Below are 27,223 nucleotides of genomic sequence, written 5' to 3' on the forward strand. Positions count from 1 at the left end.
CTGAGCCTTACAGGTCAGGTTCCTTTGACCTGCTGAATGGCTCCTATTGTCTTCTTCTAAGGCTTGAGTTATGTGTTAGCTGCTCTGGCCCAGTCTTTGTCAGTATCAAAGATGGAGTTCTTCTCTGGTGATGGGGAAGGGGCTACCTTTCCACCACTGCCCTGTGAGAAGGAATGAGGATGTCTTGTAGAATACTTACTACTTTCCCTTTCCAGGCCATCCAAGGTCTGTGACTGTCTGTGGTCAGTAGGATGAAGATTTCTGCTCCTTGTCAGTTCTTGCCGGCACTGAGTAGAATCCGCTCACATAGCGCCTCTGGCTTCTTTGTCCTGGGCTCTCTCTGTTGTTATGGCAGCCGGGGTAGCAGCCCACCACTGCAGATACCAGTGAGTACTTGAATCTATCTCCTTAACCAAGATGCATGAATTTTTCCTCTCTGGCCAAATTCTCTGTACACATTCTCTGTACACATTCTCTGTACAAATTCTCTGGCACATTTGGTGTGACTCTCTAGCCTTGGACTTTCCATTGGAACACTAAAACTGGTTTCTGCTTGAGAGCTTGTTTAGCCCCCAGCTTCTCCTCCACCATCTTCCTCCATATTCCTCAACATTTTTCAAATATAGAAACTCATATTATTCTCACAATATTTCCATGATTGTTGGTATTTTTTCTTCTCAATTTACCCTTGAGAAGTCTGAGGCACAGAGCTAAAATAACTTGATAAACCTTATAGAGCTAATATTTTGCATGGTTGGAAAAAGAACTCATTAAATCTCACTCTGGCGCCTGTAAAATTAATCACTAGGCCAAATAGGTTCAGTGTTTCTGAACAGTACTATTCTCACACTGTTATCTTCTCAAGTAGGCCTTTTTTTTTTTTAAGCTGGAATTAAAGACAACATCCCACCATTTCCAATAGAGTCAATCTAACATTTTGTCACTCCTGGCTGGGAACTGATTTTTTCCCTATCTCTACTTCTTAAGTAGCTGGGATAACAGATGTGAGGCACTGTGCCTGGTCTCCTTGTAGTACATTTGAAGAATAAAATGTACTAAACTAAACAAATTATTAGTGTTCAGCTGAGTAAATTGTAAAGTAAATGCAGTTATGAACTAATTCCCACATAAAAAAATAGATAATTATTTATCATCCATTTCCTCACACCCTGCTACCTCCTAATTTTACTCACTATCTTGGTTTCCAATACTGCATATTACTTTTCCCTATTTATGATATGTATATAAATAGAATCAAATGATATTAATTCATTTCTCTTGTTTTTATTTGTTTAATATATTTATGACACTAACTTATTTAGTTTTTCATTGCTTTATAGTATTCCACTATAGATATTATCAGAATTGATTAAAAAATTCTATTACTGATGCACATATGTATTGTTTTGGTTTGAGACTGTTGTGAATTTTGTATTACCTGCATTATTATACTTTTTTTTAGAGAACATCCACACATTTCTACTGGCTATATCCCACAAATGGAATAGTTATGTAACAGAATATGTTTAGATCAAGCTGGTTATCCTAGTTTTAGTCTCAGCTGTCCTAACTTCAGCTCTGAAGTCCTGTGTCTTTAGAAACTCCTAGCCCTTGTCAAACTCGATTGTTTTTTTTTTTTTTTTGCTGTTTTTTTTTCCTGGTTATGAATCTGTTCATCAATATCTCAACAGTACTTTCTCTTTTTTATTTTATCCTTTTATCTAAATTTGTAATTGTGCCCTACTGTGGATTTAATTAGAATAATGGGTTTGAATATCTTCTCATTTTTATCAGCAGCTTTTTCTTTGTGATGTTTCTGTTCAAACTTTCCTGTACAGGCTTTTAGACAAATCTTTGCATGGATATCAGTGGAAAAAGCAGGGAAAAAGAGTTCCTCTTCTTAACTAAAGAAGTGAAGGACCTCTATGATGAAAACTTTAAAATCTTGAAAAAGGAAATCAACACAGAACTTAAAAAATGGCAAAACCTCCCATGCTCCTGGATTGGAAAGATTAACATTGTGAAAATGGCAATACTTCCCAAGGCTATCTACAAATTCAACGCAATACCTATCAAAATTCCACCCTCATTCTTCAAGGAAATAGAAGAGGCAATCCAAAAATTCATATGGAACAATAAAAGACCCCGAATAGCAAAAACACTCCTCAACGGAAAGAACACTGCTGGAGGAATATCAGTACCAAATTTCAAACTCTACTATAAAGCCATAGTAATCAAAACAGCTTGATATTGGCATAAGAACAGACCTCAGGACCAATGGAATAGAATTGAAAACCCAGAAATGAACCCACAGACCTATAGCCATCTAATCTTCGATAAGGGAGCTAAAACAATAGAATGGAAGACAGACAGCCTCTTCAGTAAATGGTGCTGGCAAAATTGGTTAACTACTTGTAGAAAACTAAAGCTAGATCCTTATATATCACCCTGCACCAGAATCAACTCCAAATGGATCAAAGACCTTGAACTCAAAGCAGACACTCTGAAAACATTACAGAATGGAATAGGAGAAACCCTGGGTCTCCTCGGCTCAGGCCGAAATTTTCTGAATAGAGACCCGGAAACACAACAAATCAAAGAAAGGTTGGACAAATGGGATTGTATAAGGTTGCAGAGCTTCTGCAGGGCAAATGACATAGCTAGCAAGATCAATAGAAAGCCCACAGATTGGGAGAAGATCTTTACTAGCCATACAACGGACAAGGGTCTCATATCTAAAACATACTTGGAACTCAAAAAATTAAACCACCCAACAACAAATCCTCAAAGAAACAACTGCCCAATAAGTAAGTGGGCGAAAGACTTAAAGAGAAGCTTCTCTGAAGAAGAAAGAAGGATGGCCAATAGACACATGAAGAAATGTTCAACATCCCTAGCCATAAAAGAAATGCAAATCAAAACAACATTGAGATATCACCTCACTCCAGTTAGAACAGCAAAAATCAAGAACTCTAACAACAACAGATGCTGGAGGGGATGTGGACAGAAAGGAACCTTACTTCATTGTTGGTGGGAATGTAAACTTGTTCAACCACTTTGGAAAGCAGTATGGAGGTTCCTCAAAAGACTCCACATAGAGCTTCCCAATGACCCAGCAATCCCACTTTTGGGCATTTGCCCAAATGATCACAAACAAGGCCACACTAAAGCTACCAGCACAACTATGTTTATTGCAGCATTATTTACCATAGCTAAGATATGGAACCAACCCAGATGCCCCTCAGTAGATGAATGGATCAAGAAGATGTGGTATATATACACAATGGAATTCTATGCCTCCATCAGAAAGAATGACATTGCCCCATTTGTTAGGAAATGGAAAGGCTTGGAAAAAATTATATTAAGTGAAGTAAGCCAGGCCCAAAGAAACATAGGTCCCATGGTTTCCCTTATTTGCAATATCTAGTATAGGTATGAGTCAAGCGGAAAAAGTCAGAGAATGTGATGTTAGGAAAACGAACCCTCAAATATGTATTTTAATGTTTTTGTTTCTTTCATGCATGTGTTTCTAACGCATTTATAATATTATTTCTTTGTTGCTTTGTATGTCCCTCCCCCACAGTGTAACCCCTGCTTTCACTATATTTGATGTCAGTATAACATGTGGAGGAGATGGGGACAAACAAGTCGTTTAAGGATTCAGGTGGACCTGTTGCAACAATGAGAAGTACAAAATGTCATGTCAAAACCAGCTTTACAATGTCGGTGGGGGGGGAGGGGGGGTATGATTGGGTGGGGGGGAGGGGGGAGGCTGGGAAGGGAGGTGAAGGGTAAACAAAGGAGGAGGCTGCAATGCTTGGTAAGAAATGTATGCATTTTTCTGCCCATGTAATTGTAACCCCTCTGTACAGTATGTTCTCAAATAAAATAAAATTAAATTAAAAAAAAAAAAAAGAGTTCCTCTTCTTCAATGTGGTTAATTATGAATTCTACATAGGAGCCTAGATCCTATTTTTATTTCTATGAGTTCCTTTTGGTTTGATTGTGGTAACAACATACAACAGATGGAAAGTTGTAAAACCATTTGCCTAAAAATCTTTTGTTCCAACATCATCCTCTCTAATGGACAATATCATTCAACACTTTATATTCCAATGATAACAACTATTTTCCTTCTCTCTTACATTCCAGTCTTTGTCAGTTAAATGTTCCTGATGTTCTGCTACTACTTTGAAATATTGCTTTCTTTTTCTTAATCCCTTACAATTCTTGACAAATCAACTGAAGTGTAACCTCTTGTAGGAACTCTTGAGTTCTGTGTCCTCATCTCAACATCTGCCAGTATTTTTCTAAAGCTACTTGTAGAAACATCAAAGGCACTCCTCAAATTACGTTAAAAAAGACTTCAATTTTATCAAAGATTGGGTACATCATTATTCTTTCTAATCTCTCTCAGTGCTTAGTAGAATGTAAGCCATAAGGTGTATTTCAGTAGATACTTGTCAAAATGTTGAACTAAACTACTGTGGCATGCATGTTTTCAAAAGCCAGACTTTAAAAATTGAATATTTTTGTAAGTGAATCTTACAGATTATTATTTTAAAATTTTTTCAACGGCTAGTCTGACAGTTAAGAATGTTTTTCTCCAGTTGGAACATAACCAGTACAGACTTAATTTTACACCTAACAAGAAGAGAGCTTTGGAAATGGGCAGTTTCACCACTAAATATCAAATACAAAGCCAAACTCTACAGAGATCAAAACTGTGCTTTCAGAAAATGAAATTTAACATCTCTTTAAATCCATCAAATTTTTATTCATCATAGAATGATCTAGGACTTTGCAGCTATCAATTGGTACCAATTTCTTTTGGCCAGTTTTCATGTTGAGATAGTGTACTGATAATGTTCAAGGAAATAAATTACTTTTCAAGATCTTTTTAAGGTGATATAAATGAATTAATACACAACAACTTATTTTGTGTTTGTATATTCTTTGAGATTTCAACATGCTTAATTATTTCTTCTCAAATGTACAATGTACATTGTACAATGTACAATGACAGGGACCAAAGAAAGAGTGTGTGTCAGGTGATTTACTATCTTTAATTTAGCTTGGAAGTGCTGTATCTTGAAAAACCCCTAACTCTTGGCAAACCAGGGCAGTCTATATATATATATATATATATATATACATATATATATATATATATAATCTACAGCCTCACCAGTAACTGCCATTATCTATTTTTCTTCATTTTAGCCTCTGCCTATATTTGCAATGGCATCTCACTGAGGTTTTAATGAATAATGGCTTTCAAATATGTTTTGCAAATATGCATTTTTTTGCTTGTATGGCATTCCACCTTCCTTATTGTCCATTTTCCACTGAATTATCACATGTGAGCTTCTTCTGTATATGCCTTTCCATATGCTTGAGTCAGCTTAGAGTCTTTGTTTCCTCAGACCTCTCTCTTATCTACAGTGAGCAATGTCTTTATACTGCATCATCTTTTGAAATGTTCACCTGTTTCGCTCTTGTCTTATACTTTTAATCCATTCATTTCAGAATGTGTTCTAAAATATATTTACATATATTTACTACTAAATATATGTAAATATATTTTTACTTTGTTCTAATTTCTTGTTATTAAAGCAAACACATTTAACCCAAGTGGGTCAGGCAATTCATTTGAATAAAATAGTTTGTTCCCTCCTTCGACTTGGACAAGAAATTCCAGATGGTCACAATTTTTGCTGTGAGAAATTTTGCCCCAAAACTTTTAGGGAAAAAAGGCTTGTTAAAGCCCAGATTTGTTATCAGCTTAAATGAAAATCATAGCTTCTATTGTTCTGTAACATTTAGCCTACTTTAAATGGTGCACTATAGGTACTTTTACCTAAACTCTAGGTTTATTGATTTATGCATATTTTCAGGATAAACACAAAAGTGTATCCTTATTTTAATAATATGAGTCATATGATATATATTTAAACACATTTACATTTATTTGAATTTCTCTAACATTCTCTTAGGTATTCTCTTGCCATTACTTCTAAAAAAAATATTTATCAAAACCAAAACCTGTCTTAATTACTATTCAATGATCAGAAAATATTCTAAGGTAATTTTTTCTTTTTCTGTCTGGAAAAGAAAATTTAACACCTGTTAAAATGATCTATACCAAGGCAGGGAGTTAAAGGTCCATGTCGGTACCATTACTCATATTATTCTCTGTTGTTGGCAAACAATAATCAGTATGGGTAAAAGCTTATTTAAACAATGAATTTCAGCATCCGGAGACTGAGAAATACCACCAATATTAGGGAATCTTAGATGTCTAATTATTAAAAGATTTTGCATAAAGCTTCATTTCTATTTTTATTGTACAAACTGAACTATTGGCTATGGAGGATAAAAGCTATAAAAGTATCCATACACCTTTAAAGAATTGGACAAATATCACATGCATATAAATATACATATATGTACGCACATTTGTATTTCTTGAGATGAAGAATTGTATGCTGTGTTGGATAAAATAAAGTATGATCTCACTCATTTATTTGTTGCTGTTTTTGTAGGTGAGAATTTTAGACCTGATTGCTTAACTATGAAGGGTAAAAGACAGAAAGATAGAGGAAATTAAACAGGTCTTTTCTGAGTAATGGTGGATGACTTTTTTTAATCACAGCCTGTGTTTCCCCAGAGTATCCATCTCTTGGTAACAAGGCAAAGTCAGACACTTTTTACTTCATAAACCTGGCTAATATCATTTCTATATCTCTTACTACTTGAATGAGATTAGCTAATTTGTTAACCTCTTTGTTGATCTATCTCCCCAAAATGGATAAATGGGAATAACCTCAGAGGGAATGAGTTGATAGAAGAGAATGTGGCTATGTCAAGTTATTCTATGGGAAAGTTCTCCTCTACATGCTATATATTTCATCCAATGCATGTCTGTTCATGAACATGAATATGACCAAATATGACATCAGTAGTTGGTGTCAATATATCATGTGCAGAATATAAATATACTGGTTATTACTCTGTTCCTAATTTCTTGTAAAACTAACCCTCTGCTACTAAACTCTAGTCACATAATTTTTCTCCTTGTTAATGGAAGTCAAAAAAGATTGAATATACACATTAGATAATAGAATTTAAAATAATGAGTGACTATTGGATTATTATTCAAAGAAAATCATTCCAAATTAATTAAAAAGAGAAATGAGTACAAGCAAGAAAAAAATGAGAAGCATGATTGTCAGAGTCAAAGAGCATCTTTTCCATCAATATTAATATATTAGTACAGATTTTCATTCCTGTATGTTAGCTTTTTTTTTTTTGGTCAGTTATAGGGCTTGAACGTGTGGGTGCTATCCCTCAGCTCTTCAGCTAAAGACAAGCACTCTACTGCTTAAGCCACAGCTCCACTTTGGGTTTTCTAGTGGTTTATTGGAGATAAGTGTCTCACGGACTTTCCTGCCCGGGCTGGCTGTAAACCGTGATCCTCAGATCTCATCCTCTTAAGTAGCTAGGATTATAGGCATGAGACACCAGTGCCTGGCTTGTATGTTAGCTTTTAATTTTTGTACATATACTCAAAAAATGGCATCTTTTTCAATTGACTTGCATGTAATTTTATCTACATTGTTGTCCTAGTGGACATGAATATAATTTTATCTACATGATGTCCTAGTAGATAGCATTTGCATCAGAGATGCCAGAATGAAATCCTTGATAGCATCCTTGATATCTTTAAAACTAAGTTTGAACTACAATCCTTGTCTGAGAAGAATTATGGGACATGATGGAAAATAGAAAGAGTAAAGCAGAAGTACCTGTGTGTAGAGGAAGCTCTTTCTATTAACAAGAAGGTCTTTTATAATATCCAAGGCCCATTTCCCCAGCAGTCAATTCACTTAGAAAAATAAAATGTCACTTAATTGGCAGGAAAATTATGCTCCAATCCTGTGTGACAAACCTAAAGATATATATTTTGTAAATGAAAATGGGAAGAAAAGGAATATAAATTAAATGTTAATTACAAAGATGATTAAAATGTAATAATACACAAAATTCATCTAACTCCTTAGTAATTGGAACAAAATTATATGAATTCAGGATATATAATCACAATCAAACTAATATTATTAACTTAAAAGTAGAAATTGCTTAAAATTGATGCTTAGCTCTCATTGTGTTGACAGGCATCTACTAAAGCTGTACAGAACACTAATTTGATAGGAATGACTTACATTTAAGAGTCAGATCAGATTTTAGGTTAATTGGCATCCACTTAACTTGTGAAATCTACCTTGTTAAATATAAATTTTAAAAAATGAATGTCAATAGATGTGAAAGAGCCTTTTGACCTAAGGTAGCAATTAGCTATAGAGAACTAAATTTCCAAGGGGTGTAGGCAAAAATGCAAACTTCTTTACTTGATCTTGAATTTACAAATCAATAATATCTGAAAATGAATACGGGGAAATAGTCTGCCCAATCATATATAAGAAAAATCACAAACTACTAAGAAATGGAAATGCAAAAATTATGAGAGCTTGGTATTTTCTCTCGATATTAAGATATTGCACACACATGAAATTTCCTGTACAGAGCCATGTCTGTAGCACTGTCTCTAAAGATTGGAAACCATTTAACTGCCATCCAGCGTAGATATTAATTATAGTATATTTCATATAAAAAAGTACAGTTATGCCCCATGTTGGTGGTTCATGCTTGTAATCCTAGCTACTCACGAGGCTGAGATCTGTGGATCTTGGTTGAAAACCAGCCATGCAGGAAAGTCCATGAGATTCTTATCTCAAATTAACTACAACATAAAAAGAAAAGAAATACAGAAAGCTGGAAGTGGAGCTGTGGCTCAGTGATAGAGCATCTTCTACCACTTAGAAGATCCTGGAGAGTACCCAGGTCCTGTGTTCAACCCCCCGCTCCCCAAAAAAATCACCAAAAAAAGTATAATTGTTCAGACATAGAAAGATCTTCTGGGAATATGAGAAGACAGGACAGAAGCCTATGCATGGTATGTTGTACTAAGGAAGAAAAGCAAGAATATATTTGAATGTGGTTATTTGTTCAGGAAAACATATTGGCCCAACACAAAGGCCCAATTATAGCAATTGTCACAGATGGGATGGCAAGGCAGGATCTACTGATAATTTAAGAAGGGGTTAGGAGGAACAACCACTTAACATGGAAATCACATAAATGTATAACTAAATATACTCAGTCATGGGATTACAGTTAAATGGAGGTACAGCAAATGCCGGGGAAAAGGTGACAAAAGGGCTTTCAATTATGTCAAGGTGGTAAGGAAATTGCACAGATAAACTCTTAATGGTATACTTAACGGAGCTTAAAATGCAGGCTGGAAATCCTCTAAGGAAAGGGTGGCGGGAACAGAAATGCATTTCTGTGATTTAGACGGATGTAAAGTCATATGTAGACATGGCAGGTTGGACAGGCCAGAGGAGCTTGCTGACTCTGCCCATGAACCCCCTTAGATGATCCACACAATGAAAACACATGAAAAGTCTACTTAGCTTCAGAGGAGTTCAATTTATCTTTGAGTGCATTTCTAGTATTTGAGAGACAAATATCAAAAATTAGATCTTTATTTATTATTGTTATTTTATTTACTCAGATTGCTATATTAGTGTTATCAGTGACCAGGGTTTGTCTATGAAAATGACAAAGTGAACCCTTCAGGGCTAGGAATTGTGTTGAGCTTTTCTTTCTTAAGACTGTTTCAAATAAAGGTTGATTTTTTTTTTTCTATTTAACCTTCTTGGACCTTCCCTGTGATGACTGGCAAGGACCTGACAAATGATGAACTGTGGTCCACATTGTGGAGTCTTCTTCTCCCACTTCTTCATCTTCCCCAGATTCTGCACACGATGACTCACCAAACGCATTCACGTTTTGAAATCTCCTTAGCATGGCCCCAGCCCCTCCATCATGTATTGTCACCTGCTAACTTCATTATTGCAACATCTCAAATCAAGACTATTTATTTTTCTAATCCTGACTCATAATTTCCTAATACATTTCCTTTTCCCAGGATGTTTCACCTTTCAATTTCAGTTCACTGCCAGAAGAAACAATCAGGGAAGCTGACTAATTGACTAAGCTTGAGGTTTTCTCTGAGATACCCTGTCACCTATTGAGGCTTAGTTTGAGTTCTCTTCCAAGATACCCTTTCCTCCAATATTGATTGCTAAGCAATACTGGTGTTACACTTGGAGTTTATTAGTTCAAACTGTGCTATGATTCAGGTAAGGAAATCAGGTAGATTTAAAGCTCCCTTTTTACTTCTATAGATTTTCTTTTCTTTTTTGGCCAGACAAATTAACAGTATCATCAAAGCATGGGTATTTTCTAGGCTATTTAAGAGAACAAATTGTTTTCAAGCATTGGTAGACTGTGTAGAAGAATCTATTTACATTCAAATTATTTGCTAATTACAAATCATTATTAGCTATTAACTAAGAAAAGCCACTTAAAGAGAACTACTAGACAACATTTTGTTAGATTGGTTTTAATTATGGAGACTGGAAAATAATAGAAGGCTAAAAATAGTTCATCATTCATATTCTGTTTCCTCAATTCATAAACACCTATTGTCATTTTATCAGGTCAAATGCAAAACTGGATAAATCATAATACTTCACTTAGGACCGATTATAAGTGGTCCCATGAACAATGATATTTGGTGGCCTTAATATTTTAATCATGCTTTAAAGAACTAGAAGCTTGTGGCCTTATTGGACCTGCAAAATATCTCAACGTAGTAAACTAGATTTTTTCTGGGCCAGTGCTGGTGCTTGAATTCTGAACCTGAGTGCTGTCTGTGAGCTTCTTTTGCTCAAAGCTAACACTTTACTACCTAAGCCACAGCACCATTTCTGGCTCTTTTGAATAGTTTATTGGAGATAAAGAGTCCTAGGGACTTTCCTTCCCAGGGTGGCTTTGAGCCATCACCCTCAGATGTCAAACTTCTGAGTAGCTAGAATTACTGGTACCTGGATTAATCTGGAAATTTTAAAGCCTATAATCAAGGAGGTAGAATAACACTATCCTAGCAATGACAGCTGCAGGGAAACCAGAGGGAAGCATTTGTTTTCCCTTTGAAAACAGGTGCCTAGTGCCAGCAGGTTTTGGACCCCTATGTGAGTCTTTCCAGGGTTGCACAATGGAACAGAAAAGAAATGATGGCCAAGATTACCTTTGATTTAGCATACACTTCTTCAAGTCTGGACAAACAAAGGTTAAAATAGGTGTTCCATCACCTGTTTAGAGGTCATATTAAGTCTGTTCTTGTCCTGCTCTTCTGTACAAGACTATCAGCAATCAGCAACATGATTTCCATGAACTGTAGAAATGTCTCAGGATCAACATCATGGGAAACATAGGACAGCCATAAAACTGTACTTTTGGAAAACTCAGTGCTTCTTGTGGCATGGATCATGCTTATCATAGAGAACTGTTGAAAAATGATGAGAACATTTTGCTTAACATCATCTTATCTGGTCATATTTACATAGCTTTTGACCTTTTCTGTTTGCCCCCAACATATACTAGTTACTGCAAATAAGGGAAACCATGGGACCTATATTTCTTTGGTCCTGCCTTACTTCATTCAATATAATTTTTTCCAAGTCTTTCCATTTCCTAACAAATGGGGCAATGTCAATCTTTCTGATGGAGTCATAGAATTCCATTGTGTATATATACACCACATTTTCTTGATCCATTCATCTACTGAGGGGTATCTGGGATGGTTCCATAGCTTTGCTATGGTAAATAATGCTGCAATAAAGTAGTTGTGCTGGTAGCTTTAGTATGGTCTTGTTTGTGATCATTTGGGTAAATGCCCAAAAGTGGGATTGCTGGGTCACAGGCAAGCTCTATGTGGAGTCTTATGAGGAACCTCCATATTGCTTTCCAAAGTGGTTGAACAAGTTTACACTCCCACCAACAATGCAATAGGGTTCCCTTCTGGTCACATCCCCTCCAGCATCTGTTATTAGAGTTCTTGATTCTAGCCATTCTAACTGGGGTGAGGTGGAATCTCAATGTTGTTTTGATTTACATTTGTTTTATGGCTAGAGAGGTTGAGCATTTTTTCATGTGTCTATTGGCCATTCTTATTTCCTCTTCAGAGAAGTTTCTCTTTAAGTCTTTAGCCCACTTATTTATCGGGCAGTTGTTTCTTTGAGCATTTGTTGTTGGGAGATTTAATTTTTTGAGTTCCTGGTATATTTTAGATATGAGAGCCTTATCCATTGTATGGCTAGTGAAGATCGTCTCCCAATCCATGGGCTTTCTATTGATTTTGCTAGCTATGTCCTTTGCCATACAGAAGCTCTGCAGCTTTATGCAATCCCATTTGTACAACCATTCTTTGATTTGTTGTGTTTCTGGGTCTCTATTCAGAAAATTTCTTGCTGTGCCAAGGAGAACTAGGGTTTCTCCTATTCCTTCCTGTAATGTTTTCAGGGTGTCTGCTTTGACTCCGAGGTCTTTGATCCATTTGGAGTTGATTCTAGTGCAGGGTGATATATAAGGATCTAGCTTTAGTTTTCTACAGGTGATTAACCAATTTTGCCAGCACCATTTACTGAAGAGGCTGTGTTTCTTCCATTCTATTTTTATAGCTCCCTTATTGAAGATTAGGTGGCGTAGGTCTGTAGGTTCATTTCTGGGTTTTCAATTCTAAGTGACTTTTTTCTTTCTTGTCATTTTTTCTAATGTGTTTATAATGTACTGTGTGATTTTTGTTTCTTTCTATGTTCTTCCCCCATTGCATTACCCCTGTTTTCACTGTATTTGATGTCAATGCCCTGCATCTTGTATATACACTTTTCTAATTTGGGGAGGGGAAGGGAAAAACAATATGCTTAAATAGATTACTGGTTGACCCATTGTAACAATGAGATACACAAGACACTATATTGAAAAACAAACTTTACAATTTAGGCGGGTGGGGTGGGGAGTGTAGTTGTGGAGGTGGGAGGGAAGGGATGTTAGGGAAAAACAAAGGAGGAGGCAACAATGCTTGATAGAAAATGTACTCATTACCTTGCTCACATAACTGTAAGCCCCTCTGTACAGTATTTTCACAATAAAAATGTATAAAATGATGAGAACAAAATTCTTTTTATGTAAATGGCTTACCAACCATTTAGTACTTTCTAGACTTTAGGTGAGATTATTATCATTAAACACAGCTAAACATATGGACCAAGAGTCACAAGTTCATTGAAAGGAAGTGGGGTAATCTTTCTATTTATGTAAAGACATGTCAAGATAGTTATTGAAAAAGACAAGGCAGTTTGTGTTCCATAAACGTATATTACGTAAAACCTACATGAATGTCATGCCACACACTGTACTGGCACTAATAGTTTACATAAACTTGGTGGGAAGAAAAGAGTAAGTGAAGTGAAGAAAGACTACATGAGTAGATAAGTAACTTCCAATATCTTTGTGGGTAGGGTTTTGGGCACACAATACTTTAACCCATGATTTAAACAGTCAAGCCTCCAAATAGCACTGTGCATGGAACCAAAAATAACCTGTCATCAGTGAAGCATCAGAATTCATCCATTCCTGCACACCTGACAGTCCCTCTAAAACCTTTGCACATTATTTAAGGAGGGCGTTTTTACTCATAGCCACTAGCTTTGAACTGCACTCAGTGAAGTCATTAGTGTCTGTCATCTGTCAATATGCATTTGTATTTCTTGAGCTCTTTAATTCTAGGAACTATCCCAGTTTTTGCCCTGTTCCCCAAACAGACCAGCAGTTGCACTAAGCTAATGAATGAAAATCCTTCACACTGGCGTGATGAGTAAGAACCTGCCTGATAAACGTACCCACACTTCTGTATTGAAGTCATTACTCCCTCATTTGTTTTTCTGTCTGATAATAAAACACTCTGTGGATTCAGTCAAAATGGTCAAGAAAACCTCTTTAATGAAATAATGAGTTAACTTGGCTGTTTTGAGTATCCTTAGAAAAGTAAATAGTAAATGACAACCTCTTTTAAAAAAAAATCAATGGTAGCTTTAGTATGGCCTTGTTTGTGATCTTTTGGGCAAGTGCCCAGAAGTGGGATTGCTGAGTCATAGGGGAGCTCTATGTAGAGTCTTTTGAGGAACCTCCATACTACTTTCCGAAGTGCTTGAACAAGTTTACACTCCCACAAACAGTGCAGTAGTCTTCCCTTTTGGCCACATCCCCTCCAGTATCTGTTGTTATTAGATTTCTTGATTGTATCTATTCTAACTGGGGTGAGGTGGAATCTCAATGTTGGCTTGATTTGCATTTCTTTTATAGACAGAGAAGTTGAGCATTATTCACATAGCTAAGATATAGAACCAACTCAGATGTCCCTCAGTAGATGAATGGATCAAGAAAATGTGTATATATATTATATACATATATATACATACATTCATACATACATACATACATACATACATGCATACATACATACAATGGATTTCTATGCTTCCATCAGAAAGGATGATACCGCCCCATTTGTTAGGAAATGGAAAGACTTGGAAAAAATCATATTAAGTGAAGTAAGCCGGACCAAAAGAAATATAGGTCCCATGGTTTCCCTCATTTACAATAATTAGTATATGTCTCGATAATTTTATCAGATGAGCAGAAAAGCTCAAATCTATGTACATATTACCATATGAGGTAATGCTAAGCAAAATGAACCCCAAGATTTGAACACAAAGGTCTTTCTTTGTTGTAGTTTTTTTAATGTACTATGTGATGTTTTGTTTCCTTTGTATGTTCTTCCCCCTATGGTGTATCCCCTGTTGTCACTCTACTTGATTTTGGTACCCTGCATCTTGTATATACATTTGTCTAATTTGGGAAGGGGAAGGGGAATAACAAAATGCTGAAACAAGGACACAGGATGACACATTGCAACAATGATACCCACAATACAGTATATTGGAAATGAACTTTACAACTTTGGTGAGTGGGAGGAGCGATGGAGGTGGGAAGAGAAGGCATAGTGGAAGAACAACAAAGGAGGGGGTAACAATGCTCGACAAGAAATTTACTCATTACCTTACGTAACTGTAACCCCTGTGTACGGCATCTTTACAATAAAATAAAATTAAAAAAAATGAAAAAAATACAATGGTGTTTGTTGACAGATGGTAATTTGAACTATTTAGTCTATTGGTGATTGTTGGCCAAATATTAACAACTTTCATTCGTGTGTCCCTATTATGGACATTGGAGCTGCTAAAGGGGAGATGAAGACAAAGAAGTGTTCTTGACTACCTAACAGAGATTCCAAAACTATGTGGACAGACTCTGTCTTTTCTTTGTTGCCAGAGTCAGGCAGCATTACCAGTACTAGAAGGTACTTCTATTTTCCCTGTGTCACCCATAGCGGAGCATCTAAAAATGTAATCCTGAGCACAAGTGCAAAACTGGCTTCCATCAAGAGGTGATAATGATATTATTTTTATCACTTGCTTTCTGCAAGTTCTAAGGTATTCCTTTATCAACTTTCAAACTATCATGAAATTATCTAATGCTAACCTCCTTTGTCTAGAAGGCCTTGCCCTATTGGAAGATTGCAAAATTGGCACTGGCAGCTAAGGGAAAAATGAAACTCAAACCAAAGGGACATACCCTCTGGTTACCTGTACCAGCATCACCAGTTCAATCAGAAGAAGAAGTGCAGTATAAGTCATGGCCCACTTTTAAGCAGAAACTAAAAGTTTCTACTAATGGATGTTTCAACTAAACTTTTCAAGAACACTTCCTGACTGATGTAAGACAATGAACTGCCAAAGGTTTTATGAAAGAAAGGAAAAGAAGACGTTTATATTTCTTTCTTGAAGTTTTGTAAAGTCACAAGCTCACCAAAGGCTCTGAGAAATCCTACATAAGCAAATGTGTTAATTTTGTTTTTAACCCACAGTATGTCTTAAACACATTTGAAAAGAAATCCTAACTTCTATAAAAACCGACTGCATTCCCATGAAACTTGTTACATTGGAATGTACATTGGGAAATATAGGATTAAATACTGATTATTTGTATTCCTTAGGGACAGAGATGGTAGGATGTGAGAGGCGATGCTCAAATTATGGGGAAACTGGAAAGAGTATACAGAAGGCTTCAGGTACAATTGGTGAGAGGACCAATTAGTGATAGCCAAAGAACACAGTTGAAGATTTGGAAATTGGTGTATGTGTGAATGTGTATGAGAATTTCAACAAGCTACAGGAACTGCAAAGGTCTCCCAAGAAGTGGAGAAGGCATTTTAAAATACAAAATGCCATTGTTTATTTTTGGTGACTGTTTAGGCATCTTTTTTGGAGAGTGATGTAGAGACTTCTTCCTTAAAGCTCTTCAATACATGCAATGCCTGAGTACCTTTTCTATGATGTCCTGTCACAACCAGGCACAGTACAAAGGGTTTAACGCAACCTCTTTGCCAATATTATCTTCTCAGGGCTGCAGTAGTTCATGGTAATTGAGTGTGGAGAGAGTGTGGTTTAGCAGCTTAGGTCTGGTCCCAGAAGAAATGCTGGGAGCACGGGGGAGAATGTCAAGCACTTCATTTTACACTCTCTCTGTGGATCTTGCATATTTATGTAACCCACTGAATAGAATGCAAACAAGAGGGTGGATGGTTAGCATATTTTTGGAGTAGTTGTTTCTCTCCAAAGCAGAAATTTAAAATCAAGGCTCTTCTTGGAATTTAGGAAGGAAAAAAAATTAGGATGGAAAATATGTCCTATGTTTGAATGTTACAATGCTACTTGACAATACAAATTTATATGAACCACAAATAGCAATCACTTATTTAATGTCTTGCCAACAATCTATTACCTTGAAGTATGGTTAAAGAAAGGGGGTGAGAGATAGAGATTGAGACAGAGGGAGAAACAGAGACAGAATCAGAGCAGCTTTCTTTTTAATTCCTCTACAATGATCATTTTTCATTAGGAAAGCATTCCAATTCTGACTCACAGAGAGAACAACTGAGAAGATAATGTACTTAATAACAGTGGTTGTGTATTTGCCATTATTTGAAAACAATCTAAATTTCTATTGCAAGGAATAATATCTTTAGGGCTTTCTGATATTGAATGTTCTCTATCCTGAATCAAATATTTTAATGTACATGCAAGTCAAATTTGTCTTAGATTTGAATGCTACCATATTCTTTTGTAAAATATTTAATAATAATAACTATAGCTAACATTTAAATGATTTGGTGTAGGCAACATTGACAGCTATGACTAAATTGGGTGAAAACTAAGTACTCATAAGTACTACTGTCTGTTTCTTAGTCTCCAAAGCAAGCATTCTATAGATCTCAGTTCAATTTTCCTGTAGTTCAAGGCTCTTTCACTTGCCTATTTGTTGTAGTGTGTTATCTGAAAATTATATTGCTCCTTAAAATGTGTTGACTTAATGAGAAAGTAAGAATGACCTGAGTAACTGAATATTTCCAGAAGGGCCTCTCTTCTGTGTTGTGACTTTCATACTGTCCATTGGGGTTCAGCGGTGACAGAAACAACATTTAAGGTTGCATAATATGCTAGTTGTTTTCTCAAAGGTATTGCTACTGGTGACAAGTATCAGGACAAAAGTTGTGGATTGTGTAGATTGGAGCAAGTAGTTCTAGGAATATACTGTCTACACTCAGATATAATTACAGGTTGTGGTCCCCTGTACATAATTCTCTAGCCTCACAATCTCGGGGAATGATAGTCTCTACACAAAGATAACACAGGACAATTGTTGTTAAATGCATTTCTAGTTATGTTTGTAATTTCCTTCTGTCAAGGGGAAATGCCTTGTCTAAATATAAAGCTCCTCTAACCAGCAGGTATCCCTTGCTTGATGAATGAGAACGTATCATCAAGAACACCGTGGATCAAAGCACGATTTCTTTCCATAATTTATGTGTAAGCATTGGCAAGTTAAAATTTACTAATACTCCATATGTAAAATATAAGTAAATTTATTTTCCACTTTCTGAAGATGAGAAAATACTTAATATACTCAAAGTATTTAACACATGCTCATATATAAAAGATTAATTATTGAAAAAAGAAATCCACAGTACTTGTCATCTGAACTGGATCTGAAGGACATGTGACAATAATAGTGCTGCTATAGTGAAGTGGCAACATGACATCCAGCTGAACTAGATTCTGTTTTATACCCAGTGCAGGTCTATAAGACCAGAGAAATCAAAGAGACTAATATGAGAAATTTGAACATACTTTCTATACAAGGATCACAAATACTGCATTATTTATATGTAGTCCTATGAGTGTGATTGATTGACTAGGGATTGTTGAATATTGATTGCATATATGAATCAATGGTGAGTTTTTTCCAAATGGTTGACCTTTACAAAGTAATAGAAATGTGTTTATTTTTACCATTTCCTGCCAATAAATAAAACATAGAAAGACTTTGTTATGATTTACCAAAAGGCAATACAGAAATATACATACTGATGTGAGAAGTAAAGCATCCCTTAGAATTTCACTTAAAACTAGCCTAGAAGTTTTCCTAACACAGTCTGAGAATCTTAATTAAATACTTGAAAAATATTTATATTTGAATTCACTTTTTTAGCCTTTTTGGCAAATGTTGCATAACTTTTACCTAGAAAGAAACAACACGTGTCATGTCAATAAACAAAATCTACAAAAGATTTAATGCCACTGACAAGGCTTAATTTTTCTTCCTAATTTTCTAAGACTGTCAACAGTAAGCTGATGCTCAGTAACTGAGTTAGGTGCATGCTCTTGGTCCCTCTCATGTCTGCCTATGAAGAGAAGATTCAAGTCACTTCCCAGAAAGCCCAAACATCATCCAATAGAATCTAATCTAGTCCTAGAAATCAAACCCTGCATAGGAACTCTGACAACCATGGCATTCCACCACTACTTATACTAGCTCTCTTCTTTCTTTTTGAAAGCATAAAAAATGTTTAATAATTAAGAGAGCTTGCAATCTGGGCAGGTCTTCCTATCAGCTTGACCCTTCCATCTATGTGTACATAAGCTCTGGCTCTGACTCACTGTCTACTTTCTGCAGTCCTGGGCACCGAGAATACCAGGACTGTAGAGAATGTCTCAAAGCCACATGGCCCACTTTATAAACAGACTGTGTTTCACACAGGCTTGAAAAGATCCTAGGAAATGAGAGACTCACTGAGGTTCTGCCTGAGGAAAAGACGCCTCCACCCTTGCTCCTAATTCTCTCTTGCTCAATACATGGAAAAAAGATTCAATCAGACAAGATGCTGAGTTTAAGGTCAAATCGACATTCTTTTCCCACCTCTTTTCATTTTTTTCCAAGCTAAACAATTTCTCTGGCCCAAATGCTGAGACATAGAAGTTTATCCTTACTTGCCCTAGGAAGCCTGTCATTTTCATCTTAAATAACCATTTTCCATGCTTAGAGTCTTTAACCCACAGATTGAGGTTGCACTGGATTTTTGCTCCTCAGATTTGTCTCAATTTGTACCATTTTAATTTAAAGAAACACAAACCACTGAGTCCAGTTTTGCCTACCTACACACAGCAAAACAGTAAACTCTACTTATAAAGTTCCTCTCTAGCAACTACCCTAATTTTCACTCACTGTATGCATTATAAGTCTCATAATCATCATCTACAAAGACAATATCAATTACCTTATTTTCTATTTTCTCTGTAAGATGTCCTGACTAGGTCTTGGGTTCCATAAAATTATCTGATATTGTGACTGTCATCTTACAAAATCCAATGATCATAAAGGAAAAAAGGAAAACTATAAAGCTTCTAGAAGAAAGTACTAGATTAAACACTGATCAGTTAGGCTAAGATTCTTCTAGTTACAGCAACAAAACATAATCCATAAGGGAAAAGACCACCAAACATAAAAACTCTGCTATTCTGTAAATACAGTTAAGAGAATAAAAAGAAAGGCCTGAAATGGGGAGAATTTTCTGCTAGAATTATCCGATAAGAGCTTGGGACATAGAATACACAAATAATGCTATTATCTAAATCATAAGGTAGTAAGCAGCTTAATTATGATATCAGTACATGATTTGAAGAGATCTTGTTACCCAAGAATTTAAGAAAGATAACAGATAACTACATCAGATCTGAGTATCATGAGACCTTTGAGAAATGAAAATTAAAGCCACAAAAATAATTAAAGAAGTTAGAATGAAAAGGGGATGCATATAGAGTTACTAGAATTGTTTATTTATTGTAGGACTGAAAATGAGTCCATGACTTTGGAAAAGAGTTTCTGTATAATTTTATGAAGTGAGGCTTACAGTTGCCATGTGTTTTGGTAATTCTCTGCACAGGTATTTATCCACATATATTAAAATGCTATCTTCACATGAAAAATCTCTATGTAAGTAGTGTACATTTATTTATCACTTCCAAAGTCTGTAAACAACCCCGAGCCAAGCAATGGATGGATATATGATAATATATCCAACACAATGGAATAAATAAATAATGGCCTCCAGCATCAGGATACCCTTAAATGCTTGATCATAAATGAAAGCAATTAGATTGAAGTAGCTACATACTGTACAAATATGCTCAAATCTAGAGAGAGAAGAAGCGTGTCAAATGCTGGGCTTGGGAAAAGGTATTTAGCTACAATGAGGTTCCAAAATTTTAGATTTTGGTGAAAGTTATGTGTTATTATAACCAAACACAGTTGCATATATATATATATATATATATATATATATATATATATTTATGTAACTGTACAAAAATTGGGTATATTTGATTCATGCAGTTGTACCTAAGTAAAACAGTAGGGCGAAAATTGCTGAGGGCATTCATTTATGTCATAAATGCCTACTATGGCTACATTCTGATTAAAAAAATAAATTAGTGGTCAATGTTGTTACCATTTCAAAAATGTTGGCTTCACAGATCACAACTTACTTTGTTTACCCTTTACTCTATTGGCTGCTCTCCTACAACCTCATCTACTCACTCTTCCTCACATAGTTGGCTGTGAAATATTTAAAAGCCTTGGGTTCTTTTGGACAGGCTTCTTTCAGGTGATGAGAGTTGAACAAATGAAGGAAGAGGAGCAATGACATTTCCTCTTAGGACTACTTAGGTTGTAAAGCTTGGTACAAAGTGAAAACTCAGGACCATTACTCAAAACTAAAGAATTTCAAGATGATGATGGTGGAGCATTAGTCCAAGAGTGAGATGCTTCTGAGTGTAGGGCTTGGTGACACTGAATGAGTCACACACCTGTGGATGCCTGTGAAGTTGCTTTTTCGATGGACTCTCATTATGGCCAATCTTAAGCTACATACCAAAGCCATCCCTACAAGCAATTACAGTGCCTTTGTAGTTGGCTTTAGTACTTCCTTTTTCCTTAGAGTCAATTCACATAGGAAACTGAAGTTTTCTTCGTTAAGGAATGTCAAATTATTGTGTTCTGCTCAAAACTTTTGATTACACTTCACATGAGATCTCTAAGCTACTCGAGACCATAGCCCCATTTGACCACAAAAATTTCTAGTCTCATCTGTTAATACTCTCTCCTTATATCATTGGTTCTAGCCATACTATCTTTTAACTCCTGCTCAAACCAGCCAAATGCCTTCCCTACTCGGCCTCCTCAGGGCTGTGGCATTAGAATACTACTCTAGACCCTCCTCCACCCGTTTGTCTCCTCCTTTCCCACTTCCTTCTCTATATCTCTCTCTCCTCTCTCCCTCTCCTGCTCCCTTTCCCTCTCTTCTACTCTCTTTCTCATCTCTCTCTGTCTCTCTCTGTTTCCGTATGTCTGTCTGTCTAGTCTCTCTGTCTGTCTCTCTCTTTCTCTTCTCTCTCTGTCTCCTCAAACTGCAGTTAGTTCTTTTTACATATTTTGAAGGGATCTTCTTTGGTTACCTTGTCCAAAACAGTTTCCCCTCCCGCCTTCAATAAACACCTAAAGTCTGTTTAAATTACAGAATAATTTGTTTTTTATAGTGCTTGTCTACAATGACTATGTACTACTTTGCTATTTTTCCCCCTATAGATGTGTAATGTTCATGAGAACAGGGAAATTACCTGATTTCTTGCAATGTGGGTGTTTTACACACATACACCACACACACACACACACACACACACACACACACATACATATACACAAACTCCTTTTTTCCTTTGACTACTTGCTATAAAATTGTACCTGCTCCTTCACTCATCTGTAAGTACATTAGTCATATGTTGAACCATGAAAAATAGTTATATTTGATAACTGATCATGTTGTGACTACAAATATGGCAAGTTCATATAGTTCAAATTAACACCATTGTATAAACAGAAAAACCCATGAGAACACCCAGAGTGCTAATAATAATTGGCGAAGATAATCAATGTATCTGATGGGAAAGATCAAATGTCATGATTAGATTATTATTACATATAATGCCTATTTCCTGGGTGATAAGAGAAATGATTGGAATTCACACCAACAACTTGTTAATCCATTACTTGCCAACCACAGCATTAAAGGCCAATTTCCATTTTCAAAAACCTGTGTTTTCTCTTGAAGCCTTATTGAAGTAATCTGTGCAATATATGAATAAAACCAAATCGGAGATATGCATAAAGATCTGAATGGTATTCATTCACTTTAGTTCTCTCTCGACTAATCCAAGGAAAGGATTTTTTTCCTTCAATTTACATTCCAGCCCACCAGCTATTATTAAATGTATGACAAACCCCTCAATAATACCTTGTTTTTATATTTTTCAACAACTGAAACATATAATCCTATGGTATTTGCACCATATACTTAATTGTAGATGACTATTAAGGGCATAAAGTTTCAATGAAGTCTATTTGTATTTCCAACCTTTAATCTTGGATATAGTTTAATACTAATAATCTACATATTTTACTTTTTCAGATTTTCCATCTTCTTACCTAAAGTTTTCTCAGAAGATTTGTAACTATAATCAGTCAGTACACAAAACTCACCAGACTTGAGAGACTTGATGGTTGGTTCATATTGGTTCACCGAGCGAATGTAAAATTAGTGATTATTTTTGTTTACCTATTTCTTATTTTCTCCTACTTGCTAATAAAATTTTTGAGCATATACATTCTTTATGCATACTCAAAACTTGATATTTAGCTCTTGGAAGAAGTGTAGCAATGATCAAGGCTACCTTTCTTATAACTCAGTTTAAATATGTGGTAAACAAAATTTCTATCTCTGTCCATGCTATACCTACAGAAAGAAATTCAGTTAAACAAATGTCATTCTTGCATATGAAGTTAAAGGTTCTATATATATATATTTATCCAATCTATTTATCTGTCTATCTTACCTAAAACTACATCTTGTGTAGGTATTTTACCATTTTGGACTAAAAGTTCCTAGTAAAGTACATTTTTTAAGAATTTTGTATTAAAATTATTGATAGAGATGAATGCATTAACTATACACTATATGTTCCAAATCATCTTAATTCATGATTTTATTGTATTTTTATCATATTATTTGTATTTTTGCAAAACATTTTTCCAGCATAGTTCAGGATATGCAAGTGTGTAAATGTATGTAAGTGAAGGGTGCACATGATAATAGCATCATAAAAAACCATGTTGAACAATAAAAAATAAATAAGATGACTATTTCCGTTTGAGGTTAAAAAAACCCAGATATTTTCATTTTATGCTCCTTTATTATTGAACATTGAAATGTGTTTGACTAAATTTGTAAATGCAGACATTTAAAACATTGTATTTTCTGCAATAAGATCTCACTATATACCCAAAGCAGGTTTTAAAGTTCTAATGTTCTTTATACTGTCTTCTGAATGCAGGGATTACAGGCCTGTACCTCGACAGCTGGACCAAGTGTAAACTTCTTTAACCTACTAATGTATTTTCCTCATGTTTTCAAATCACATAGCTTTTTCTGAGCAATGATATTTAAAAAAAAATACGCTGACTTACTAAAACAGACAATAGAAACCAATTTGAAAGAAGGAAATTTGAGTGCTTTTTGGTGAAGTTAATGGATGTTAACGTCATAGTTAATAGATGCATATTGCATCTCTCATTTTTGTTGTTATCCTTAGATTGAGCAAGGATATTCACACAGTGTCTATATCTAATTTCTGTACAGTTACTCAGACTTTTCAATATTTTCAATATTTGCTTGTAAAGTATGCCTTCCTTGACATCAATGAAACTGATGTGATTTGGCTGTACTTTAGTAAAAATTCTCAAAACAGGCTGTATATTAACATCCTCTGATAAGCATTTAAAGAGAATGGATACTTGGAACAATTGGTCTGAGGGAAGACACCTCTGAATTAGATTTGATTGGTTGCCAGTCCTGTGGCTTACATGCAAGGATTCGTGCTCTCACTAGGCCTTTTCACTCATGGCCTTTACCACTTAAGCCATCCCTCCACTTCTTGTTGTTGTTTTTTGGCTGAATAATTGGAGATGTGTCCGCCTGGTCTGGCTTCACACTGTAATTAAATCTTAGATCTCAAACTCTTAATTAGCTAACTATAGGCACAAACCTTCCACAGGAATTGAATCAGTTTTCTTTAACATCCATTACAGTTTTGAAAAAGAACATGCATGTACAATATGAAGGCTTTCTTCAATTCCCATCTTAAGGAGTTTTCATAACATGGATACATCTAAAGAATCCCATGCAGGTTAATAAACTACTACTGTTGGAGAATTCCTGCACATACCTGCTCCTAGGAAGGCATTAGTTCTTTTTAGAAGTTCTTCAGGAGATTCCAAAGTACATCCAAGAATGGGGTATCAAATGCTATTTGTCTAATATATCAACTTCTCTGTTGTGGTAGCATTTTAAAGAATTTGAAATGAACAGTTATTAAAGATACAGTATTTTGGTGATAGCATAAACATTATCTTATTCTCATTGTCTCCATATGGAATAGTCATCCTTGCTTTGTTGTTGTTGTTGGTGGTGGTGGTTGTGGGGCTTGAACTAGGGCCTGGGCACTGTCCTTCAGAGCTCTTCAGCTCAAGGTGAGTGCATAACCACTTGAGCCACAGTGCCACTTTCAGTTTTCTGGTGGTTAACTGGAGATAAGAGTTTCACAGCCTTACCTGCTCAGGATGGCTTTGAACCACAATCCTCAGATCTCAGGCTTCTGAGTAGCGAGGATTATAGTCATGAGCCACTGGTGCCCAGCTTCATCTTTGCATGTTTTTCTATGAATGGAACAGCTGAGGTTGAAAGAGGTGGTGCAATTTGTGAAAGTGGGTAACACTAAGATGGAAACAGTAGAAGGCAAACCCAAGTGGGTTTCCTGGCTTAGGAGGCCAAACTGGGTCAGACCACTTTAGGCTCAAATACCCAGAGCAGCACTTCCTAGCTGCATCCTCAAGTCCTCTAATGACAAAGTCTAATTTGTAACTATTTGCCAGATCCTTAGTGTGCTAATTCAACTTAATTTCTATGAGATCCATCAGAATGTTGAGTTATTCTGAACAGGGTCAGAAAGAAAGTGACAGAGCACATATATTATATATGTTTCAAAATTCTGAAAGCACAAAAGGATACATTTGCCACATACTAGTCAGATTAACAATTAGACCTATTGATTTAAATTTAGAAGGACTTATCTGAAGAGGTAGGTGTACAATTAAGAATGGCAAACGATTAGAAATGAAACTAACATGCTGGTTTTTTATTTTGTTTTTGTTTTTGTTTTTGTTTTTGTTTTGCTAGTCATGGGGCCTGAACTCTGAGCCTGGGTGCTGTACCTCAGCTCTTCAGCTCGGGGCTAGCACTCTACCACTTGAGCCACAGCACCACTTCTGGATTTTTCTGCTTATGTAATGCTGAGGAATCAAACCCAGTGCATGCAAGGGAAGCACTCTACCAATGAGCCACCTTCATAGCCCCTAACATGCTATTTTATACAGTTAATTCTATAGTTATTTTCTTTTATGGAGTGAATGTATATATATATATATATATATATATATATATATATATGCATACACATGTGAATACTTGCCTTTATAAATAAGATTGCTGAGGATCCGTTTAAAATATTTAAGGAAACTTGGTTAGTTAAAATTAAACATGGGGATTTCCTTCCTGGGTCTCATGAGGCTGAGCCTACCCACCCACCAGAGACATAAAAAGTCAAGTGATACTCTGACGTCCTTTCAAGTTAGCAAACAAAAACTGTATGCAGCAAATTGTTTAAGCCTGAGCCAGCCAGAAACCTTTGCCCTTCTAAACTACAATGTTAGGGGATTTCCATTGTAGTTCTGAGGCATAACCTGTGAATAGATCTATTACCTCACTTGCTCTGTTCTTCCTGCCAATCATGTAATTCCAATAGGAGCAACAACAACAACAACAACTACCTCTACGACTACTACAAATAAATGGGAAGGAAAGAAAGAAGTGAGAGTGATAAATAATCTTGTTTGATATCTGTTTACCCTTCTCCTTTATAACATGGGAAGCCAGAGATTAACAGCTTCCTAGAAATCTTCTTCATTTAGATCCCTCTTCTGTGTTAGGAATTTCATACTGAGATAATGTAATTATGGAAAGAGCTGTGACTGATACTCAAAGGAGCTGTTACACTTCTAACTATGACACTTACGTGTGCCAGTCTCAGCATTTCAGGCCTCTTGTGTAAACGTATCTTATTCCCTTAGTTTCTCTGTGTAATTTGATATTGGAAGGAGAAGGATAGAAATTCAAGGTGGCCACTTGATTTTTCTTTTTTTTTTCAATTGTAGTAGTTGGCTTGATTGTCTTTAAAGCTTTAGGTTAATGTCCATGTCAAAGCAGGAATTTCCTAGACAGGTAAGTCAGAGAATGGCTAGTAATCATGCTATAATATTACAGTATTGCTATATCTCAGAGATAGTGATATCCACATACAGAGCTTGCAGAAAATTTTAGTTCTGATTCCATTTTCCTGAATTCATTCAACTTTTTAGTTCTTAATTTTTTATTATTTTTGTCTAGTGGATTCAGTTGTAGAAAACTTTATTTTATTATTTTTTGTTGGTTGTTGATCTTGAACTTAGGGCCTGGGTGCTGTCTCTGACCTCTTTTGCTCAAGACTAGTGCTCTACCACTTTGAGCCACAGTGCCACTTCTGGTTTTTGAGTGGTTAATTAGAGATAAGTGTCTCATGGACTTTCC

This window comes from Dipodomys spectabilis, unplaced genomic scaffold (genome assembly GCF_019054845.1).
Source record: "Dipodomys spectabilis isolate Male_0828 unplaced genomic scaffold, ASM1905484v1 ptg000045l, whole genome shotgun sequence".
Taxonomy (NCBI): Eukaryota; Metazoa; Chordata; class Mammalia; order Rodentia; family Heteromyidae; genus Dipodomys; species Dipodomys spectabilis.